This window comes from Malaclemys terrapin, chromosome 2 (assembly GCF_027887155.1).
Source record: "Malaclemys terrapin pileata isolate rMalTer1 chromosome 2, rMalTer1.hap1, whole genome shotgun sequence".
Taxonomy (NCBI): Eukaryota; Metazoa; Chordata; order Testudines; family Emydidae; genus Malaclemys; species Malaclemys terrapin.
This window is the reverse complement of record NC_071506.1, coordinates 21,178,993-21,201,516: the sequence shown is the minus strand read 5'-3', so window position 1 is coordinate 21,201,516 and position 22,524 is coordinate 21,178,993. Positions and strand designations below refer to the sequence as shown.

General features: G+C 42.3%; 1 protein-coding gene across 15 annotated transcripts in view; it reads right to left on the bottom strand.

Moving 5' to 3' along the window:
* MTSS1 (MTSS I-BAR domain containing 1) overlaps window positions 1–22,524 on the bottom strand; it is a 172,676-nt gene that overhangs the window by 121,110 nt on the left and 29,042 nt on the right. The window lies entirely within an intron of this gene.

Here is a 22,524-nt window from a genome sequence, read left to right as displayed (position 1 = left end):
CCATATGTTCCTACACACGTGACAGTCCAGGTAGTATTTTCCCAAAGGCCAACCATCTGTCCCTCAGCAAGGGAAGAACTTTGGAATGGCTACAGATAGATTTTGTTGGGGGCTTCTCCCTAGTTGACTGTCCCCTTTCATCTATCCTCTACCGCCCCTGTATTGACTGGCAAACTACCGGAAAGACCCACGTGACCAAAAAAAAAAATAAAGCAGTAATGCACAAGCCCAGTATTAATCATCCTTTCTTAACCACCCCTCAAAGCACTTCAAAAAGATAACCCTCACAATTCTAGAAGACAGACCGCCAACCCTGTTTGTCAGCTCCTCTCTCCAACCAGCCACGGTGTAGGAGGTACTCAACTGTAGTTCGGGTAACTGCTATTTACTGGCAAAGAAAGGAGGATTTAGCATGCACTGTGGGAGAGGAGACTCATTCCCAAACTTTCTGACTTCTTATTTAGCTCCCCAACCTTGTCCATGGAGAAAAAAAAGTGTTCCAAATTCTTCCATGCAGATCAGTCTTTCCTCCAAATAGACCACCCTCCTACGGAACAAGGATTCACAGGCTTTGCGTACCTTGTTTGGCCAGGGATTTTCTACTGGATTAAGAACAAGTAATGCAAAGCAAGATCTACTAAACTGCTTGACAATACCTTCCATCTTGTAAAGTCCAAGATTTGAATGAAAGAGTCCAGCATAGCTAATTTATCCCCTTTTCAAACCAAGTGCCACAAAACCATAGGGGGAGGGGCAATATGTGTATGTGCTACAATAGTGCAAGGTTCATGGTCCTCGGTGTGAATAGACGAACGTACAAACCATACTGCCAGAGAACATAAACCAGGGACCTAGCTATTAAGGGTGTTACTGTTTAGAAAACAAAGGGCATAGTTACTCTAGAGCCGGGGTTCTCAACCTGGGGGTCGTGACCCCTCAGGGGGTCGTAAGGTTATTACAAGGGGGGGGAGGTTGCGAGCTGTCAACCTCCACCCCAAACCCCACTTTGCTGCCAGCATTTATAATGGTGTTAAATGAAAAACACTTTTTTATATATTTATAAGGGGGGTTTCACTCAGAGGTTTGCTATGTGAAAGGGGTCACCAGTACAAAAGTTTGAAAACCACTGCTCTAGAGGACGGGGCTCTAATTTGGAGAAATGGCCCAGCTGCTTAAATATGTACCAGAAGAAAATAATCTTTAAGGCATTATTTCAAAGGTATTTTTATATATATTCCCATCTCAATCTGTCAGTCTGCGTAGAAGTGCTGGAGAAATTGTGAAGTGAGAGGCAATTTTATCCACATATGGTGGACGTATCCAATTAAAGATTTCTGGGATGATTCGAAACCACATATTACAAGCTGTTGGACAATTTGTTTTCAACTAGAGCAAAAATATGTCAGTTAGTCGGCAATTTTCCAGGGTAATTCCAAGTTGCAGGACACTATATTCCGTACAACCCAGGGCTCTAAAGAAGCTAATAAAAAATTAAGAATTCTTTCTTCACCCAAATTATCAAATTAAAATAAATCTGCCAGGCTTACAGTTTAAAATATATCTTAGAATACACTGACTTATTTTTAGTTATTCCAGCTTTAAAGCAGCAACGTACAGGTTTTGAAAATGGGACTGTTACTCAGAGATAGCTGTGCTTACACAGAAGGAAACAAGCCTCCCTATTGTCCAGCCCCTTCCTGCAGTGTAAATGGTGGGAAGAGGGGTAGAAGAGCATATTGAGGTTCAAAGGTAGTCCCCTTATAGTATTTCAAAAAGCTGCTTGGGCGACAATCCTACCAAGTAATATACCTCAAAGCACTTTAAACTGTCATAATTATCGTCGTTACGGGAAACCTTGTCTCAAATCGAAATGCAGCATCTCTACATCTGTTCATGCCTCTTATTGGTCTCCCTTGATGCTACAGGAAAACTCTTATCCAGAGCACTGGCCAAAGTACAACAGACCTCTCAGGTCTCCGATAAGAAGTAGGAGAATCAGTTTGTTTCAGTGCGTCTTATTGTACGAAAGTAAACCAGTGAGGGATCCGCAAATGCATCTGCACGTTGGGCAGACGTGGCCTCATGTTTTTACCACAGCCTGCTTTCTTCACTCACACTTCTCTTTGGCATTTTCTGTTCTGCTATTCTCGAAGGCTTTAACCGCAGACCAACAGGACTGCCGCCATCCTGATCTATTGGCGGCGGCAGCAGCAGCTTCCCATGTGTTCGGGTCAACTTTGTCAGCTTTTAAGTGATCTTTGAGAGTGTCCTTATATTGTTTTCATTGGCTTCCCAGGGTATGTGCTCCCATTTTCAACTGCCCATAAAATATGGCTTTGGGAGTCGCATATCAGTTTTCTTGCAGCTGACAGAGTCCAAATCACTTTGCCGACCCAGAAAAGAAGTCCATTTGATGCTGCATGTCTTCAACAGTATGCGCTACAAGTGCACACTCATCAGCAAAGAGGAACTCTCTACAGAACAAGCCCCAGCCAAAGTACAGCAGTGCTACCTGTGTTGTTACAAACCACTTTGCGAAATAGGCACTGTTCTTAGGCATTTTACAAGCCATTAGGTCTGAAGTACACCAGCCAGAGAAACTGCCAGCACCTTTCTGGGAAGGAGAGTTTAAAAGAACATAAAAAAATGTTTTATTGTTATTTGTAACACAACCTGCTATTGCAGGGCCTCAGGCACTGGCATACCTTGATCCCTCCTGTTCTTTGCCTGTGGCATATAATAGTCTAGTCTGCTGTGAGCTGTAATACTTTGGTCTCATTTCAGTTGTGGGGTTTAGTGTGTGGGTGCTGGTGGTCTCTGACGTACAGGAAGTCAGACTCGATCTGGTGGTCCCTTCTGGCCTTAAACTCTATGACTGAAGATCACTGTACTATTCAGTGCTTTTTGTTTAGTTTTAATTTTATGTCAAAGATGCCTAGAGGTTGAGATAGGCACCCTTTTGTATGTAAATCAAAATAAATACAGCCGAAAGATGATTTGTGCATTCAACTGTTTGTCTAGTCTGTTGATCTGTAATCTCTTTCCTCTGTTTCTATGGGTTTTTCACATAACAGAGGATAGAAACATAGGAATGCATAGCTGTAAAACCATAAACTCTGGCAAGGGACTTCAGGCAAGCATAGAACCCAAAAATAATTGCTTTTTTTTTTATTGAAAATGACTAGACTTCTATTTCTACATGTCCTTTTTAAAAAGACTTTTGGTTAATAGTGATTAAAACTTGGCCCGTTGTGTAGAAATAAAATAAAACTATCTCCAGAATAACAGGTACACAATATTATTCTGTGCTATTTTGCTCATTTCTGTATAAGACTGACATCATTGGTAGGGATGCTATTTTGTGTTTCCAAACCAATCCATGTCCACTATGGGGCATTTTTCGTAAGATCTCCAGCAACTGCACTATCACCAGTGACAACAAGAATGAAAGTGTGAATATAGAAAGGCCACTACCTACTTAACCACCATGTCAGCTAACCCCGCTCTACACAATATAATTGCATGAACACTGACTGCCAGCACCATTACTACCAGCAATGAAGCTGCACCAATACTAGAGCAACAGTGAGAGACTTTAAGAGAAATGCCAGTAAGTCCCATGTGCTGCTGGAGTTTCTAAAACCTCAAAATACGCTACAATTTGGCGTAGGAAGAAATGAAATTAGAAAGTAAGACCGGCGGCCATGACAGCACTGCTCCACTGCTAATGCTAAAGTAAGTGAGCTCAAAATATTGCCCACTGCTAAACAGAACCTGACAGTGCCGGTTGAATAAAAACCTACACACCACCTTTTATCCTAAGTTTATACTAGTGATTAAAGCAGGGGAACAAGATTCATGGGTTCTGTTCCCACCCCCGTCCAGGTGCTGTTTGTTCCTGGGCAAGCCATTTAATCTGTGCGCCTCAGTGCGACACCGCTCTTTATGGACCATGTCTGCATGAGGTTCAAGTATAAAGGGGGGAAATGTGCGCCTCATAGGCGTATGTGAGAATCAATCCCTTAGTGCCAATCAGTGCTGTGAGGTCCTCACATGCAAAGAGTCATACACAGCAATTTTTTTTCCCGTCGTAAAAGTCTCTTTCTGTTATCAACAAGGACAAGTCTCAACAAATCCGCTTGTACTTGTTTGGTCAAATCACGTCAATTTTATACAAAGGAGAGGCAGCTCAGGCACTAGCACATTTTCCATCAGGGTCTTCAGTACCGTGAAGTCCGCACACTCCTGTGTCTAGCTCTGCTGTAGGACAGCAATAGTTTGCTTGATTCTATGGAAAGTCACCAGTGTCCTCGGCGTTTAAAAATCTATGAATCGCCGCTGTGCTTCAGAGCCCTTGCACAGTTCCTCCCACAGGCTCACACCAGCAACTGCAAACTGCAACTTGCTTAAATCATGGCCCAGTTTTATTTGAGGTGCAGAATGAGATGAAACAGGTAATTAGCCAGGGGAGAGGAGCACAGCTAAAAGGGCTACTCTGGGCTTGTTAGGGATGTAGGCCATATTTACAGGATGGGGGACTCTTATCCTAGGAACTGGTGACTCTGAAAAAGATTTGGAGGGGTGCGGTGGAGAATCCGCTGAGCACGAGCTCTCAGTGCAAAACTGTGGCCGAAAGGGCTGATGCAATCCTTGGATGTATAAACGGGGAATCTCAAGAAGTAGTCGAGAGGTTATTTTACCTCTGTATTTGGCAGTGGCGCAACTGCTGCTAGAATAGTGTGTCCATATTTCAATGGTGTCCATAATTCAAGAAGGATGCTGGTAAATTGGAGAGGGTTCAGAGAAGAGCCATGAGAGTGATTAAAGGATTAGAAAACATGCCTTATAGTGATAGACTCAAGGACCTCAATCTAGTTAGCTTAAGAAAGAGAAGGTTAAGGGGTGAGTTGATTACAGCCTATCAGTTTCTACACAGGGAACAAATATTTAATAATGGGTTCTTCAGTGTAGCAGAGAAAATTATAACATGATCCAATGGCTGGAAGCTGAAGCTAGACAAAATCAAACTGGAAATAAGACGTACCTTTTTAACAGTGAGAGTAGAGTAATGAACCATTGGAACAATTTACCAAGGATGTAGTGGCTTTCCCGTCTCTGGCTATTTTTAAATCAAGATAGAAAAACATCCAATCTAAAAGATATGCTCTAAGAATTATTTTGGGGGAGTTCTATGGCCTGTGTTATTCAGGAGATCAGACTAGATGATCGCAGTGGTCCCTTCTGGCCTTTTAATCTATCAATCTAGGAAAGATACAAAGGATATTAACATTTTCAAACAAGCAAGAGGAGTTAAAAAAAAGATGATTATTTCAAAGGTATGGAGCAGGAAGATTCAGGAGAAAGGGGAAATAATATTTTGCATATTGAAGGTGCTAACATGGCAGTCACCTGTGCTTCCTAGTCCACTTGGTATTCCCTATCCCACCCAGGCATCTCAATCTTTCTCAAGTAAAGCAAGACCTATCCTCCTCACTCTGGGCTGATCACTGGGAAATGTACAAGGATGTTTCCCACTTAGCACTGCAAAGAGTTCATCCACACGTTACTACAGATAGATATACAATGCAATGCCCCAAAAGGCATTCTACATTCCATGAAGTCGAAAGACAGCAGTCCTTTTGATCCCAGATCTACTCATCTGAGTCACATAGGAATTAACTGACAATCATTAATATTTATGTCATACAGGGCGTTCTTTATGCCATCACTGTTTAGCACTCCCACTGAAGCCTGCCAAAGTAGAGGCCTAATTAATTGATAAGCCACGTCTAGAAAGCTTTCATTCAAACTAGAGATGCAGTCCCTTATGTTCCTGCCAAAACAATTCTACTCCCACTCTCCTGTCAGCATGATCAGGTCTAAAACTTATAAATAAAAAACAACATTAAAAGGTTTTCATCTGAGTTAAAAGTAATTTGAGATTTCTCAAAAAAAAAAATCCCAAGAAACCAGACTCCCTGTAGACTGGGTTTTTTTAAAAATGTCATTAATTAGAGATAACATCTTTAGTTGCTGAAATGAAATCTAAAAGAGTAGATGGGCGTTCTAAACAGGAGGTAAATTAGAGAACTGAAGTGTTCTCTACATTTATTGCATGGAAGTTTCAGTGTCTAAACGTATTGTTTTCATTAGTATCTTGTAATAAAAACCTGGAGTGAAAGGAACTAAGATAGGGAAGTGGAACATTAACAAGGCATTCAAAGTTGTCTAGTTTTACACCTGCTTTACACTGCAAAATAGATTTGGCTATCAGAAAGGTCTGCCTCTACTAGGCATAACACCTGGGCTTGTTAGCGCTCAAGACTGTGGTGCACTTATTTGTGGCTAGCCCTAACCCCATTATCCAGAGCTAGAACAATCAGGGTCCAAAACAACTTGCTTTTCACAAATGTGACCAATAACAACCAGATTATTTTTCAGGTTGTATATTTATGAGTCATCTAGTTTAATGCAAATATATGGACGATGCTGCTTCTTACCATAGGACGTTTGTGCTTCCAAAACAAGAAAGTTACCCACAGATGCAGGTAAAGGACAGAAAAACAGCACATAAAGCCTTTGCTGAATAAAATGTGAGCTCTACCATTTGCTTAGTAGAGCTACATGAACCAGGCATTAAAAATCTGGCCAGAAATGAGGAACAATTACCAATGTTTACCTCACCCTCAAAAAATGTTAGAAAATCGTATGTTCTCATTGTGTTCTCAGGAGTGGTAAAATTTACAAATAATTTAAATGAAGCAAAAGAAAATGGGGAGAGCTTTAAAGAAAGCAGAGCATGGTTGCCAGCCTTGTGGGGCATTGATGGAAAAATCCCCAGTCCAACATACATCAACCACTGCATCCTACAGGTGACTGAGGGGAAGACACTGAGCGTTTATAAAAAAAATACTCTTATCCATCTCATTAATTAATCCACAACACCAAGTAAGAAAATACTCACTCTTTTAACAGATGGAGGAAAATAAACTAAGTGACTTGCCCAGAGTTAATAGATTTTAAGGCCAGGAGGAACCACACTAATCAGCTAGGTCAGAGAGAGAGAAAAATGTCAAAGATGGGATTAGAATTTCCTGGCACCCAGCCTTGTGTTTAAACCAATCCGTTCACTCCTCTATCCAAGAGGCACCAGAGACAGTCTTAGCTTGCCGAGCGTTGAGCATTTTGTTAGGCTGTTTCCCCTTTTGAGAAAGACCTGAAATACCCTTAACTAGAAATTACTGTGATCATATAAATGGATGTTCCACTGTTGAATACTGTTGGCATACAATTAAAAAAAAATTGCAAACAAATCACACTTGAAAGCTAAACTCAACATATCTCCTTAGCTAGGTTGTTGTCTGGCATACAGCACGCCATTATGTGAAACAGCTAAGGAAAAGGTTCATATATTCCTCATGTCCTTTCGACCTTTTCTCTTTGCAGCTCCTGGAAGCAATGAATCAAAGGTAAACTGAACTGACTTGCCCCATTTCATTTCCATGCAACTTAAAACCACAGCGTTAATATTTAATGTTTACTCCCATTGGTCATGGGAAAGCTTTTTACATGGGGAACGCACTTCATTTAAAAAGGGAAACATTTACATATTAGAGGAAATAATTGTAAAGAATGATGCTAATAGCACCTCCTTGCCTTATTTTCCACAACAGATTTCCTAAAGTTTGATGACATTCTTTAAGCAATAAAGCTACACTACCTAGGAACACCTGTAGAACCCACTTTGCAAGCCAGGCTTCCCATTTTTGCAAGTGCAATTTATCTACCAAGACTTTAACTCCTGGTGAATTACTAGAGGAAAGTATGAATTAGACATGAACAAAAACAATTGTGGGTATCATTATTTATTGCATCTGCAAAACAGTGCACACAAAAAATGGAGGCCTATTTTGAAAGTCGGGCTTGAATATTTCCCATACAAAAGGTGGCATAAAAATTAGGTTTTGAAGCACTGTTTGTTTGTTTGTTTTTTTATAGTACACTCTGATCTGAATGCAGTAATGTATCAACAGTCCACGTATTGAAGTGAAAGGAGCAGTGAGGTTTTCCTACTTTAGTCTTAATGAATCAGTCCTTCCACAAGCAAAGGAAATGCTAGATCTTTCTGCCAGCTCTGTCCAATATCCGCCAGCAGCACTCAGGACAGGCAGATACATTTTCTTAAAACACACACCCATTCAAGTTCTACTGTAAGGAAGTTTATGTACTCTAGTACCATGCTTGAACAGGCAGGCTTTGTTCTGACCAGGCAACAATTGCTTCGAAACATTACTCTTCTCTCAATTTTCAGAGCAGGTTCCTGTTCGCTTATGCTGTACATGAAATTTCAAGTCATATTACAGTACCATCAACATTTTTCTTCTCCACTTTAATAATTTACTCACAAAAACAGTCTTCGGCACCACCCTGCTTATTTAAAAAACCCTTCCCCCACCTCCCCACTCCCATTTTGAAAACTACGTTGCACTCACAAGCCGGCTGCTTCCCATGTGCCCACTTGTGGCTCTGGGTTGCTTTGCAGGCAGCCTGCCTCAGTTTCCCCCATTCAAGGAGCTTCTTAAGCTCCACACAGACCTTTCTTGTCCATTCACCACCCCTTTTCAGGAGTGCGAGTTTATTCACATAAACAAAGCTCCAAAATACAATCCATAGGTTTTACTCTCGACAGGTCAATCCCAGGCTTTTCCCGTCTGTAGTCTCAGGAGGGAAACCCATGCTCCAGGTGTTTCTGCTGGAGCCAATTCACCCTACTGCTGGGTCTTCCTACCTGGGGTCTTTCCTGCTTTGGCAGGCCATTTCCAGACCCTAACTGGCTCTAGCTTCCAAACCCCCTGGGTACGAGCCTCTTTCCTGCAGAAGTCTTTCTTACTTCCTGCAGTCTCCTGAGCTTCTTCCTTAACTGTAGCCAGCTGTTGCCCTTTATAGGGAAGTATCTAAACCAACCCAGATGTGCCTCTTTAGTAACCAGGGTTGGCTAGACCCAGGCCCTCCAGCCTTTAGGGGCAAGCCACCCTCTTACAGGCTTTATCAATTAACCACCGCAAATCTGTACGGTGCCCTTCTATCAAGTAGTCTGGAATGGGCAGAGTATTACGCTGTCCTTTCAAAGACAGCTTTCATTTCCCCAACTGCAGGCTAAACTGTCGTCTGTTTAATCACACATGCCATTCCCAATTACACTCCTCACTCAGGCTCCTGGTTGCACAGCCATGAAGTACAACATGTGAACTCTTTACCTCTGAACCAGCATGTCTGAAGCCCACACTTAGCTACTATTTATCTAGCACAGTGGTTCTCAAACTTATTTGATCGGGCCCCCCTTCTTTGTGTCTATAATCCTTTACGCTCCCCACACATACAAGTACGTATACCACCACCCAGCTCTGAAGGCAGTGCTGCACCAGCAGCAGCACAGAAGTAAGGGTGGCAACGTGAAAAGTGATATTCATCAATATCACTTTTCCAAAACTGGACGCAATACTCCAGATGTGGCCTCACCAGTGCCAAATAGAGGGGAATAATCACTTCTGTCCATCTGCTGGCAATGGTCCCACTAATGCAGCCCAATATGTCTTTAGCTTTCTTGGCAACAAGGGCACACTGTTGACTCATAACCAGCTTCTCATCCACTGTAATCGCCAGGTCCTTTTATGCAGAACTGCTGCTTAGCCAGTTGGTCCCCAGTCTGTAGCAGTGCATGGGATTCTTCCATCCTAAGTGCAGGACTCTGCACTTGTCCTCATTGAACCTCAGCAGAGTTCTTTTGGCCCAATCCTCCAATTCGTCTAGGTCACTCTGGACCCTATCCCTACCCTCCAGCGTATCTACCTCTTCCCCCAGCTTAGTGTCATCTGTGAACTTGCTGAGGGTGCAGTCCATGCCATCATCCAGATCATTAATGTTGAACAAAACTGGCCCCAGGACTGACCCCTTGATTAACAAGGTTTCTCAGCAATATCAACCAACACATGCTGTTCAGTTCTGACACTACCTCTTTCTGAGAGTGGCACTAACAAGTTACCTGGAAACATTTTATTGTTGTCCAAAAATACTCAACATCATGACTGCACTAAACCAATGGCATCATGTGAAGAGGAGGGTTAAAATTTTGTATTATGGATAACAATGTCAATTAAACAAAAAAAAAACAAAAGGAAATATTTTTTCACACACTGCACAGTCAACCTGTGGATGTTGTGAAGGCTAAGACTATAACAGGGTTCAAAAAAGAATTAGATAAGTTCATGGAGGATAGGTCCATCAATGGCTATTAGCCAGGATGGTGTCCCTAGTCTCTGTTTGCCGGAAGCTGGGAATGGGCGACAGGGAATGGATCACTTGATTACCTGTTCTGTTCATTCCCTCTGGGGCACCTGCCATTGGCCACTGTCGTAAGACAGGATACTGGGCTAGATGGACCTTTGGCTAGATGGCCATTCTTATGAAATCTTATTCTAAAAAGTGTGATTATCCATATTTTTATACTCAAATATGTTCAACTAACTTTCAATTATATATTAGAATACATGTTCACACCTCAGACTATGTTGCTGATGCTACAAACTTGGCTGGCAATAAGACTGCCCTTGACTTTAATTCACAATATCTGGGGAACTGATCACAGTCTAGGTACCATTCTGCATTCTGCTCACTTCTTTGAGGCATTCTTCTGACTGTATGAAATATTCTCTGCTCAGGGATTGTTACTCTGCCGCAGGTGGCTACTTCTATGTTGTATTCCCCTTCTCATGAAAATGGGGTTCTACTCTGAAAAATATACAAACATATCATGGGATTCCATCTTCAGACCACAACATAATAATTGTTCAAGAAGAACCAGGATATTTTCCAGACTGCCAGCACCACAAAACCTGGATTGTGAAAGTCACCTTTGTTCTTGTCTCTTTTCATTCTGCTGTGCAACCCCATTACAAATGAGAGCAGAATCTGGCCCTGCAAATGTAACTTTGTTAACGATGCTATTCACTATACACAGCAAAATAGACTCCAGTTCAGTATCAGTATGGGATAAATATTTTTGTGACAGCTGTTATCCTGTGGAGAAATAGCACCCATTCCTAGCCTTACATTTCACTTTGAGATGGGTTGAAGTGATGCCCAGAATATAAGAATATTCTACCATCAATTCTCACTGTATTCTTCAATCCTTCAAATCTATGGCTCTTTTGGCAACATTAGAAACCTACACGCTGTCCACCTCTGATGCGGGCATTCTTCAGAATGCCCATTTTCAGATCGCAGTACCCATTTGAGCTGCATGCACTTCAGTTGTAGCAAGGAGAGCCACATTCCCTATCTTCTTGGTTGTAATCAAACATTTGCACAGGACTGCATGGAACTGTGAAATACGCTCTTATACAACTCCGAAGAAAAGCACCAGCCAGCTCCTTGATATTAGTTTCTATAGTAACCAGTCCCTAGGCCCAGGCACTCACAGCGGGGGATAATGCAGATTTCAATTTTACATAGCAGTAAATGCTTCAGAAAGACAGAGTTGCATAGTAATTGTAAGCACTGGCATAGCAAACAGAACCACCCCGTACAATTATCCCATGATTCTGCTACACTGCAATCCAACCGAATGTTCCCTATTATTTTTCACATGGTTATCTGCAACCTGTGCTAGGGCCACTGTTGCAAAATGGCAGCATTTTTCACCAAGGTCTTTATGAGAATAAGAAACGTGCTCCCTCTCATGCATCAACCAGTGCCAAACGCAATGAGATTTAACCAAGGGTAACTCAATCATTCACTGAGATTGGGTCATTTTTGAACCAGAACTTGCCTGCTAAAGGCCAAATGAAACAATCGGGGGAGGGGGGAAAAGGGGAGAATCATTCACTACAGAAGTTTGCCCTTTTTACACCCGCTCTTCCTAGAAAAGAAGATAAGAGAGGTTCTAACACTGAATTGAAACAGCAGGACGATCACACTATTTTAACTTTCATGCAGTTTTACAGGTTGGACTTCATTAAGTAAGGGAGTGGAGCGAGAGGGAAGGGCCCAGAACAATAAGTCACTTGTCCTAGGCTGATACTAGTTTTCTAGTACAATCTGACAACCAAAAGGGCTCCCCTCTCAAGGGGCTCAGAATTCTGCAAACAGAGGGTATTTCTACCCCAATATTGGCCAAACAAGACCAGAAAAGTGCCTAGGCTCTAGCTCTAGGAGATGCCTCGTTTTAAAACAAACTGACACTTGCACATAGCAACAGGGGCAAATAATTGAGCTAGCAACACCCAACAGCTCACAAGCAAACAGAAGGACAAGAAAATACAGGAAGTCCATCTATTTTAAGCAAGACCTCATTATTACCATACAAATGTATAACCTTCCTCTGAGCAGCAAGTATACAAATGTGGGATGAATCATATCACTAAGCAAACTGCCTGGCAATGAGAACAGCCCTAACTAGTTTGCTTGTGCGCGCGCGCACACACACACACCCCTCTGAAATTGCGGACACCTCTGCAGTAAGGGTGCCTAAAAAGAATTGACATGCCGGAGTTTAGCCTCCAGGGAATAATTAAAACAACATCAGAAACAGTAGCTCAAGCATCCTTCTGAGAGACAGACTTTATATCACAGAGCAGGGAAAGCCTGTTAGACAATGCAAATGCCGCTGGGTCTTTTGTTCAAGGATTAAGCAGAGCTCCATTGTTCTGGATGTGCAATTCTCAATTCTAGACTTCCAAGGCTTATAATCTCACATTTGCTTGTGTCCTTTATGTTGTCAGAAACAGAATTTTGTCAGAAGGGAAAACCTAAGAACAAACCTGTATTCCAGTCCAAAGGGTGTATCTTTATAATGTGCCACACACACACTGCCTTGCATCACTCAGGACTGATGTAAAGGAATGAAGAGAGGGACAAATGGCTTAAAGACGTGATAACAGGACATACTCCTATGTCAGTGGTCTGAATCTTGCCTGGGTTGATACTACAGCTAAATGAAGTTGCCAGCACAAAGGTCTGGTGTGACTTGCAGGAAGTTGACCTTGCTAATCCGACTTCTGGTGGGCACATTCCCCTGTCCACTAAAGCTACCATCACAACTGTCACCCTCAATCTCAGCAGAGGTATGTCTACACAGCAATTAGACAGCGGCAGCTGGCCGGTGCCAGCTGACTCGAGCTCGCAGGGCTCGGGCTAAGGGGCTGTTTAATTGCAGTGTAGAGGTTCAGGCTAGGGCCACAGCCTGGGCTCTGGGACCCTCCCACCTCTCAAGGTCCTAGAGCCTGGGCTGCAGCCCAAGCTCAAATCTCTACACTGCAATTAAACAGCCCCTTTAGCCCAAGCCTTGAGAGCCAAAGTCACCTAGCACAGGCCAGCCACAGGTGTTTAATTGCAGTGTAGACATACCCAGAGAGGCCAAGGAGTGAACTGGCATGTAGAGACTCAGCTGCCTTTCATCTCGAGAGGTGGCCTAAGCAGCGTTGGGTGGGACATGGAAAGGCAGTTGGGCAAGCATCGCCAGTTGTCTATACAGTACTTTTATTTGGGCAACATCTCCAGGGCCACCAGGATGAGTCTACCTAGATAAATTCACGGAGGATAGGTCCATCAATAGCTTTTAGCCAGGATGGGAAGGCAGGGATGATGTCCCTAGGCTCTGTTTGCCAGAAGCTGGGAATGGGCAATAGGAGATGGATCACTTGATGATTACCTGTTCTGTTCATTTCCGCTGGGGCACCTGCCATTGGCCACTGTCGGAAGACAGGATACTGGGCTAGATGGACCTTTGGTCTGACCCAGCATGGCCGTTCTTATGCACTTTAAATAAAGGGCGAGCAACTCAATTCTAACTTAATGGCCTTAAAACTTATTTTTCCTATAGATGCCTTATGACAAATAGATTAAAATAAAACAAATATTGGTAAACTACTATGGAAACATCTCTTTAGCAACTGTTGCTAACCAACAGATTCACAGAGGGGAAAAAAAGCTCTTTGTTGTGGTTACTACAGAAGTATGGTTATGCACCAACTAGTACCAGTTTATCACATCATGACTGAATTAGACTGAAAGGGGATCTCCAACCATAGGAAGAGGGGCTGTATTGACAAGTAACCATCAACCAAAACCTCAGCCGCCACTGTTTTAAAAGTCATTCTCGCTCTCTCCCTCCAGTAAATTAGTGAAATGAAATAATCCTTAAACAGCTTGTGGTTTACACTCATCTTCACAGTTCCCCAAGAAATTGGATTTTTAAAGGTTTTAAACACTTGTAACTCAAGACCAATTCCAAAAACAGGCATTTCGTTCCCAGTCCTGCAAGGAGCAACATGTGGGCAGACACCTACATGGAGTCCAATAAAGGGCACCACATGGACACAGGGGGTCGGTCCATAGAGCCTTAGATACTACAGTGCTAAGAAATACGTAAGTCAGAAAAAAAGCTGCTGTTATTGATTAAATAGCAATGCATACCTAATGCTCACTCTTCCTCTACCCTCATACCTCCCCCAACAAGGTTTCTGACTCAATGTTCCCGATTAAAAATGCAAATCTATTCAGAAAAGGGGTGTCAAGCTCTTCCATACTATACACCTGCCATTTCTTATTTGCACTCCCTCCCAAACGTTGGTTTGGTGGTGGGTGTTTTTTTGTTTTTGATTTTTAAAGAAACCCTTGCAATTAAATTTGTTCATTTCTGCTGCCTGAATACAAATTGTTGCAGCAGCCTAATCCATCTCCAAACTGCATTTCAATCTCTTTACAAAAGACAGACGGCTTCATAAAAAAACGCTTCGATTTAGGGAAAGAGACATCATCGTCTATTTATACACCATATTGCGCAAAGCGCCGTGGACTAGGTGGCCATGTAGGTTGCCATAGTGATTATTTTATCTATCAAACTGGAAATTTCCCCTCAGTGTGAAGTAGCAAGGCAGCACTAATTTTGATTACATGAATCCTGAGCTAGCTTTAGACTTAACGTTGGGGGAGGGGAGAGAAACACACACACACATCTAGCTAGAAACAGCAACAAAAAATTATTAGAACATAGCTTTAAATCTCTTGCATTTATGCAAATAAGATTAAACTACATCTAAAAAGGACAAGACTCAGGTCTCATTCCATTCTGACCCCATTCTACTGAGTACCACAGAACTCTCAAAGTAGGCATGCAGTTCAGTGACTTTAACACTGCGCTCTATCTATGCGCAAGAAGACAGAGATGAGAAGACATGGATAATACTACCTGCCTTCAACTATGTACTTCCTTGATTCTGCAGATTTAATATTAAAAAGATAATTTTAAAACTATTATCTGTAATGCATGAGTTGATATTATAGACCACAGATTATATGTAAATATGTATTCAAGCAATTTAAAAAACTACCTGCAAAGGATTTTAAATTGACCCCTTTATTGCACGTACTGGTAGCATGAAAGGTTTATTTAAATACTGCTTTTTCTCCTGCTTGATTTACACCTTACAAGTACCATGTGTGTAAAGTCTGTTCATCCCTGGGTTTTATTTATTTGGGAGGACCAGGGGAAGGACAGAGATGTTTATCCTATGTCCTTAATTGAACAAAGGTTTCCTTTATTCTAATATCACTTAAATAGCTGTTAATGAAAAAAATAGTTTCATAGTGACTACATTCCCTTCCCCTCATCAGCTCCACTTTTACTCCCATGCTTCTTGTGATGTCATCATTTATAGTAGGTCTCCAGTCATTGGAGACTGCCCTAGAGCCGGGCAAAAACAGGGACAAGTTTTTTGGGAAAATTACGTTTCTTTTCTGCGCCCATCTCTACAGCTAGTTCAAAGTTTAACTTTGAAGTTTTTTTTGACAGCGAAGGGACACTTCTTTCAATATTTCCCATGCTATTGCGCTGCATTGTCATGAATTTTGTCCTGCGAACAAAATTTATGGTAATTTTTATTAAGTCAAACACCAGGTTAGGAGAATTAAAATATTTACTCAGGAGACCTGGACTCTATTCCCAGCTCTGCTAGTGATTTGCTGTGTGGCCTTGGGCAAATCACTTCCCCTCAGTTTTTCCCCACATATCACTTATCTTGTTTAGTTAGATCGCAAAACCTTTGGGGCAAGGATCATCTTATTTCACGTTTACACAGTGCCTGGCACAGTGGGGCCTCCAGGCACTACTGAAATACAAATAAATAATTCATTTTCACAAGACCGGATGGCAGAGACTCATCTTCTGCCCATAGCCTTCAGTTGCCTTTCCCCAGCCTGGGAACACCAGGGGTACTTCTACGCTGCAAAGCGAAGGTGTGATTGGAGCACAGGTAGGCATACCCATATTAACTTTAACTTAGTTATCACGGTTAATAATAGCTGCATAGATACTTCACAAAATTCAGCACTGGCTAGCAGCTACAGTATGCACCCTGGGTCCCCGGGAATATGTCTACGTTGCCGCTAGAAGCACATCTCCCAGTCCAATCAGACTTGAACTAGTGCACTAAAAAACAGCATTGTGGACATAGGAGCACAGGCAGAGGCACAGGTAGCCACCTGAGCTCTGAACTAGGGAGTAGGTGGGCTTGTACTCAGGCATCTAACCCATGCGGTCATCCACGCCACAACATCCACACTGCTATTTTTAGCACGCTAGCATGAGCAGAGCTAATGGGTCTCCGTCTACCTGGGCTGGGAGGCACGCTCTCAGCTGAGCATAGACATAAGCATCCGTTTTGGCTGCTCTCCAATGCGCTATCTTGGCTATTCCTCACGGGCCTTGACACCCTCTAACCCCAAGTCCTATCCTACCGTCAGGAAACCATTTCCGACACACATCTCACTAGCACTCTAATGTGCAGATCATCTTTCGCTCCTCATGGACTGCTGTAGAATGAAGGGGATTGAGAGCATAACTAGCACTGACATCTTGAAGTATATTGCACTGTACATGGAAGGGAAGGTGTATCGCTTGCAGGACATGTCAAGTTGAAGCAAGGCCCATGAGTTGCATCATCACACACTGAATTAGACTGTCCACAGAAAAGCTCTCTGAGTTACTGTATAATTAAACCATTCTGAGGCACACTTATCTGCCAATGGCAAATACTCCTGTTATGTGTATTAAAAACCACTTCAACACAGTTCAAAAAAAAAAAAAGCTAAATGTGAAGTGGATACTGAAAGACTCATTAACAATTGTACTTTGAAGATCAATTGTTAGCTCCCACGTAATCACAAAGCTTCCAATTTCTCTTCCCATAAGTCTTCTAAATTTACACCCATGAAAATGAAGGAGAAGGTGGGGAGACATTGCCACTTAATATATTCAGGCTCCCCTATGAATATTCAATAAAGTAGATTTAAAGGATAACATCAATATTAACTCTGAAGCTAAAAACATTAGGCTAATGTCACTACTCCTCTCCAACCTACATTTTCAAGTTTTTTAATCCAGTGCCAGTCCGGAAGGACATCAAAATATAGTGAAGACAAAGAGAAAATTAGATTTTTTGCTTCAGTAGGAAGAAGACCTAAACTTGTTCTCTATTCATGCTAGGGGATTTGGGACATGAAGGTCCAAAACTGGAGGGATCTAGCAGACTCTAAATGCAGGGTCTGTTACTATGGTGCTCATGCCCAGAGGTGTCAGGGTGCAGAGTTTTGCTGGTGCAGTAAGAGGGTCCCTGGCTAGCATCCAACCCAGGCCGGGACTGCTGCAGCTGAATGGGCATACCGTGTGCAGCTATCAAGAGTTTAAGGGGAGAGTGGAGTGGACTTGTTCAGGAAGGCCATGCACAGTTTCTCAGAACAGCTGGGCGATGGGATGTAGAGCTGCCTTATGGGAAAGGGTGGGAGTCCTCCAGTGGTGACTCCTGTTCTGCCAAAATGAGAAAATGACTAGACCAATCTAGTTTTTCCTTTCTCCATCCTCAGCAAAATGCAGGCTAAGCCAATAATTAAAATAATAATAATGCCTAAAAATGCACTTATGTAGTGCTTTGCATGAGTAGATCTAAAAGTGCTTTGCCATCTTTTAATGCATTTATCCTCACAACGCCCATCGCGAGGTAAGGCAGTACTATTATCTCTAGTTTAAAGATGGGGTACTGCAGCACAGAGGGGCTAAATGACTTGCCCAAGGTCACACAGGAACTTTGTGGCAGAGTAGACTATTGAACCCAGTGAAAGATATTGTTCTTTATCAATCAAAAAATTCTGACTGGGTCTGAGGTAATTTTTCCGCCAAAAATTTTTTGATGGGGGTTTTAATAAAATAAAAATACTTATACCATTATACAGACCTCGGTTCAGCAAGGTATTGAAACGTATGCCTAACTGGCAAAAGCCATCTATTGGAGAGGGTTGATGGGGCAGAATGAGAGTATTTGGGGGAAGTGGGAGAAAAATGGCTTCTCAGGGTGAGGGGTTGTTTTGTTTTATTAAGTTTACCTTGGCCAGCAAAAGATTATCTCCATTTGCAGCCAATAGGATCTCTACCATGGACTTCAACAGGAGCAGTTATGCCAACGTTGAGTGCTTCTGAAAATCCCATCCTTAATGCCAGTGGCTAAAGAAATGTAATGTATTCGTATTTACTGCAATTTTATTGTACATTTAATAATTCTAAGGGCACTTGGTACTTGTTCTTTTTTTTTGTTGTTTTTTAAATTGGGACATAAAATAACTCTCAGCCAATGAATAACTTCACTAGTCAGTGGGACAACTCATATGCTTTATATTAGGCATGAGCTCAGGCACCTTGCTGAACTGGGGCCATAGATTTTACACATGAACTAATCCTCCCATGAACTCTGGATAAGAATTATCTTCTGGTATGGACGGGGAGGAGAGAGGGAGAAAAGTATAGGGCCTGATCCTGGGAGTTTCTGAAGACAGTCCACTTCCACTGAAGTCATTAGAAGTTGGGGGCACTCAGCACATATCCCAAGATGGCCCCACAGCAGATGTATCTAGACTAGAATAAAAGGTGGATATTTAAAAATGCATAGTTGAACCAATTTAGCCAGCACCCTTTTATCCTAGTCTTTGCAAGCCCCATGACCTGAGGAAGGCCAGCTCTGAAACGAATACAGAGCAGAACTGAGACTCACGTGTACTTGGCTCCCTGCCTGCGATCAATCCACCAGACCACACTGTCGCCTTAAACTGAGATAAATCCTCCAATACAACACTGTTATAAAAGCATGTGAACTCAAGTAGTATAACAAATTCTGTATCCGGTATATAGATGTAACTAATATATGGCAACGCACCACTTTTACTGCATGTGTTAGAGGGACAATGTTCTTTCATTAGTTGACTCATATAACAGCTCTTCTTATTTAGGGATCAGACTGGAAAAAAGAAGTGATAAGACTTATCCTCCACTCACCATCCTGGAACAGCTGAATGTTTCTGCTCACACACATCAGGAGTAAGCATCATCAGTATTGAAATCCTTCAGAGTTAGCCCTCCACCTTGAAATGAACAGAGCAGCTCAGACCACTCTGAGCTATTGTTTCTATAGACCAGCTCAGTACAACAATGCACTGCGTCACACTGAGCGGGTCTTTGCTACCTCAAAGGTAGCCTGTGCGGAATGATGGCATGGTACTGGCACACTCCACCCTGTGAGTCTATTGCTTTACACTCTCCCCTTAGAACCTTCCACCGCAAAGACTCCAATCCCAACAGGAATATAAAAACTGCGCAACAAGCAAAACCTGCAAAGTTAAAAAGTCAAGAGGAGGCAAATGACCAAGGGAGACCAGCGGGTCTCAAACTGTGGGTCACGACACCAAACTCAGTCACAACCCCATTTTAATGGGGTCGCCAGGACTGGCATTAGAGTTGCTGGGGCCCGGGGCCGGGGCCAAAGCCAAAGCCAGAGTTCCATTGCCCAGGGCTGAAGCCAAAGCCCAAGGGCTTCAGCCCTGGGATGTAGGGCTCTCAGGTCCAGGCCCCACGCCCGGGGCTGAAACCCTTGGGTTTCAGCTTTGCCCCCCCACCCCACCCAGGGCGCTGAGGCTCGGGTTTCCCCCCCCCCCCCATGCCCCACCCAGGGTGGCAAGGGTTGGGCGGGCTCAGGCTTCAGTCTCCCTTCCTGGGGTCGTGTAGTAATTTTTGTCATCAGAAGGGGGTCACAATGAAATGACGTTTGAGAACTGGTGAGATAGGAAGGGAATAGCCAGCACTTCGGGGTGGCAGACCTCAAGTACCATGCAGAGGTTAGTGCCAGCTAGAAAAGCCTGGCTTCAGTGTTGTAGTTCATGGAAATGAAATGAGAAGCTACGTACAACCCATCATCCTCAGGTATCTGCAAAGGTATTAGGGTTTCCCCTGTATACGTGGGTATGTATAGTTGTAAATATTTACATATTATATACATAGACATAGACAGTATTTTCTCCCTCTGAAGCAAATGCTGATGCAAGCAGATTGACAAGTAGCCAGAGAGGGCTACTGCTGACTGACTGTGATAAAATGCTTTCATCAGCTAGAACACTGGGCCTTAAAATAACACACCACTTCCAGTAAAACAGTAAGCAATTACAAAAAAACCCAGCACACAGCTTTACAACAATTTAATCACATTACTTCCCATTAGGGAATAACACTGTCTCTCTGAAATAGGCAGGCGGATCAGCATTTTTACTTAAAGTTACCAAAGAAGTACTTGTTCATACAATGACAACTTATACCTATAATTCACACCGTGCCAAGTTGCTAAACCTTCTGTCAAGTGGTACACAGGATGCATGTGTATTTCCTGCTTGTAGTTTGCCCTCAAACATTTGCATACATATTAAAAACAAACATTTTATATACTCTCTGCACGGACAGTTAACACAAAAGCAAACTTGGCTAACTTCTGTTAATGTAAACAAACATGGGACAAAACTGTTTTAAAAACGACCCTGGGTTTTGCGGTATTAAGCATAATCTATATCAACAGCAACCACAACAGGTCAAAGAAACACACAATTAATAAAGGATAAAATACACAAACAAAAATGGCAACATTTAGTACAGTATTGTCTTAAGTCCCACATATCTAATTAACAACTTCTCAAGGGGCAAACCCACAGACAGGAAAAGAATCCCCACATCACAAAAGGGAGGGAAGGGTCAGTATTTTTAAGCCAGATTTCACTTAAGCTATTACTTTTATGAAGATGTTGGATGAAATCCTGACCCCAGAGAAGTCACAGGAGTTTTACTATTGACTTCAATGGGGCCGGGATTTCATCGAGTCTACAGCAAAAAAGAGATAAGGAGTCATATTAGTTTAAGAACCTCAAGGAGGTTTCTTCTTGGGTACAATGCAAGATGCTAATTCTTAGTAATACATACTCAGGGGAAAATGGAAGAGCCACTAGCCTGAAATTTCAATTATTTTGTCAGAATGTCAGTTTCTAAAAATATGTCAAAATTCCCTTCTATCATTTCAATTAGGGGAAGTGAGGGAGGAAGAACAGGGGGGGTTATAGAAATTTAATAGGACTGAATTTACAGAGCTTCTTTTCTGAAGGCCGCAGTCGTGAGAGATGCAATGCATGTTGGATATAATCCAAATACATGGAACAGAAGTATAAAATATTCCGCAATAATTTGCATAGACCCACATTACTTAGTTGTTTTTTTTTTTGTCATTCAAGAATTCAAAACACTTCTAAACAACATTTTTTTTAATTATCTCAAAGCACTTTTAGTGACCCAGCACTGAAGCAGAGCTCAGTCAAGCCTGAACTTTGTGGGTGGAAAAAAGAGGTGTTTCAGAATCCAAACCCAAAATTTTTCACCTTGGGTCCCTCCGACAGTCTCATCTCTAGTTTTGCCCCTTTCCTGCTATGTACGCCAGAAGCCAAGTCTGTCAATCATGGTCTGATGTCCAACATGTATGCTGGCATTTTTTAACGTATGTATTAATATCACCAACAGTAGATTAAAAAATTCCTTCAGATAAGCTTAGCAGAATGCAAATATTAGCTTTCAAAAAAAAATATCTGGTTCCTCAAAGTTGTCACAGTGCCCTTATTTAACTCTTGTTCCAGCTGCTACTACTGCTCTCAGAAGGAAAAGTGTGGCTTAAATAGTTAGCACATTGCTAATTAAACCTCACACTTTTCAACATTAGGGATGCAGTATTACTCAGAGCTAGAAACCAGCAAGGATTTATTAGGACCAACAATAAATAAATAAATAAATAAATAAATAAATAAAAATCCCAAAAACCCAAAGCTAGAAGCTACTGAAAACAACTTGATGAACAGCTGTACATTCACTTTGGAATATCTCTTCAATAGAGCCCTGCTGGACCGGGCAGACCAGCCTCTGCAGAGACATCAGAACTCTTGTTGCCTGGGTCCGTGTTCATTTAGCACACCGCAGAAAATCAGCCTTTTGCTCCCCACTCACCCAGGGGTCTGGCAGGATTGTCAGCTGCACTGTTTCTACTTGTCTATTCACGGACAAACTTGCACAGTCACCCCATATGAACCTGGACATCCCTCATTTCCTGCTAGAGGCAAGGAGAA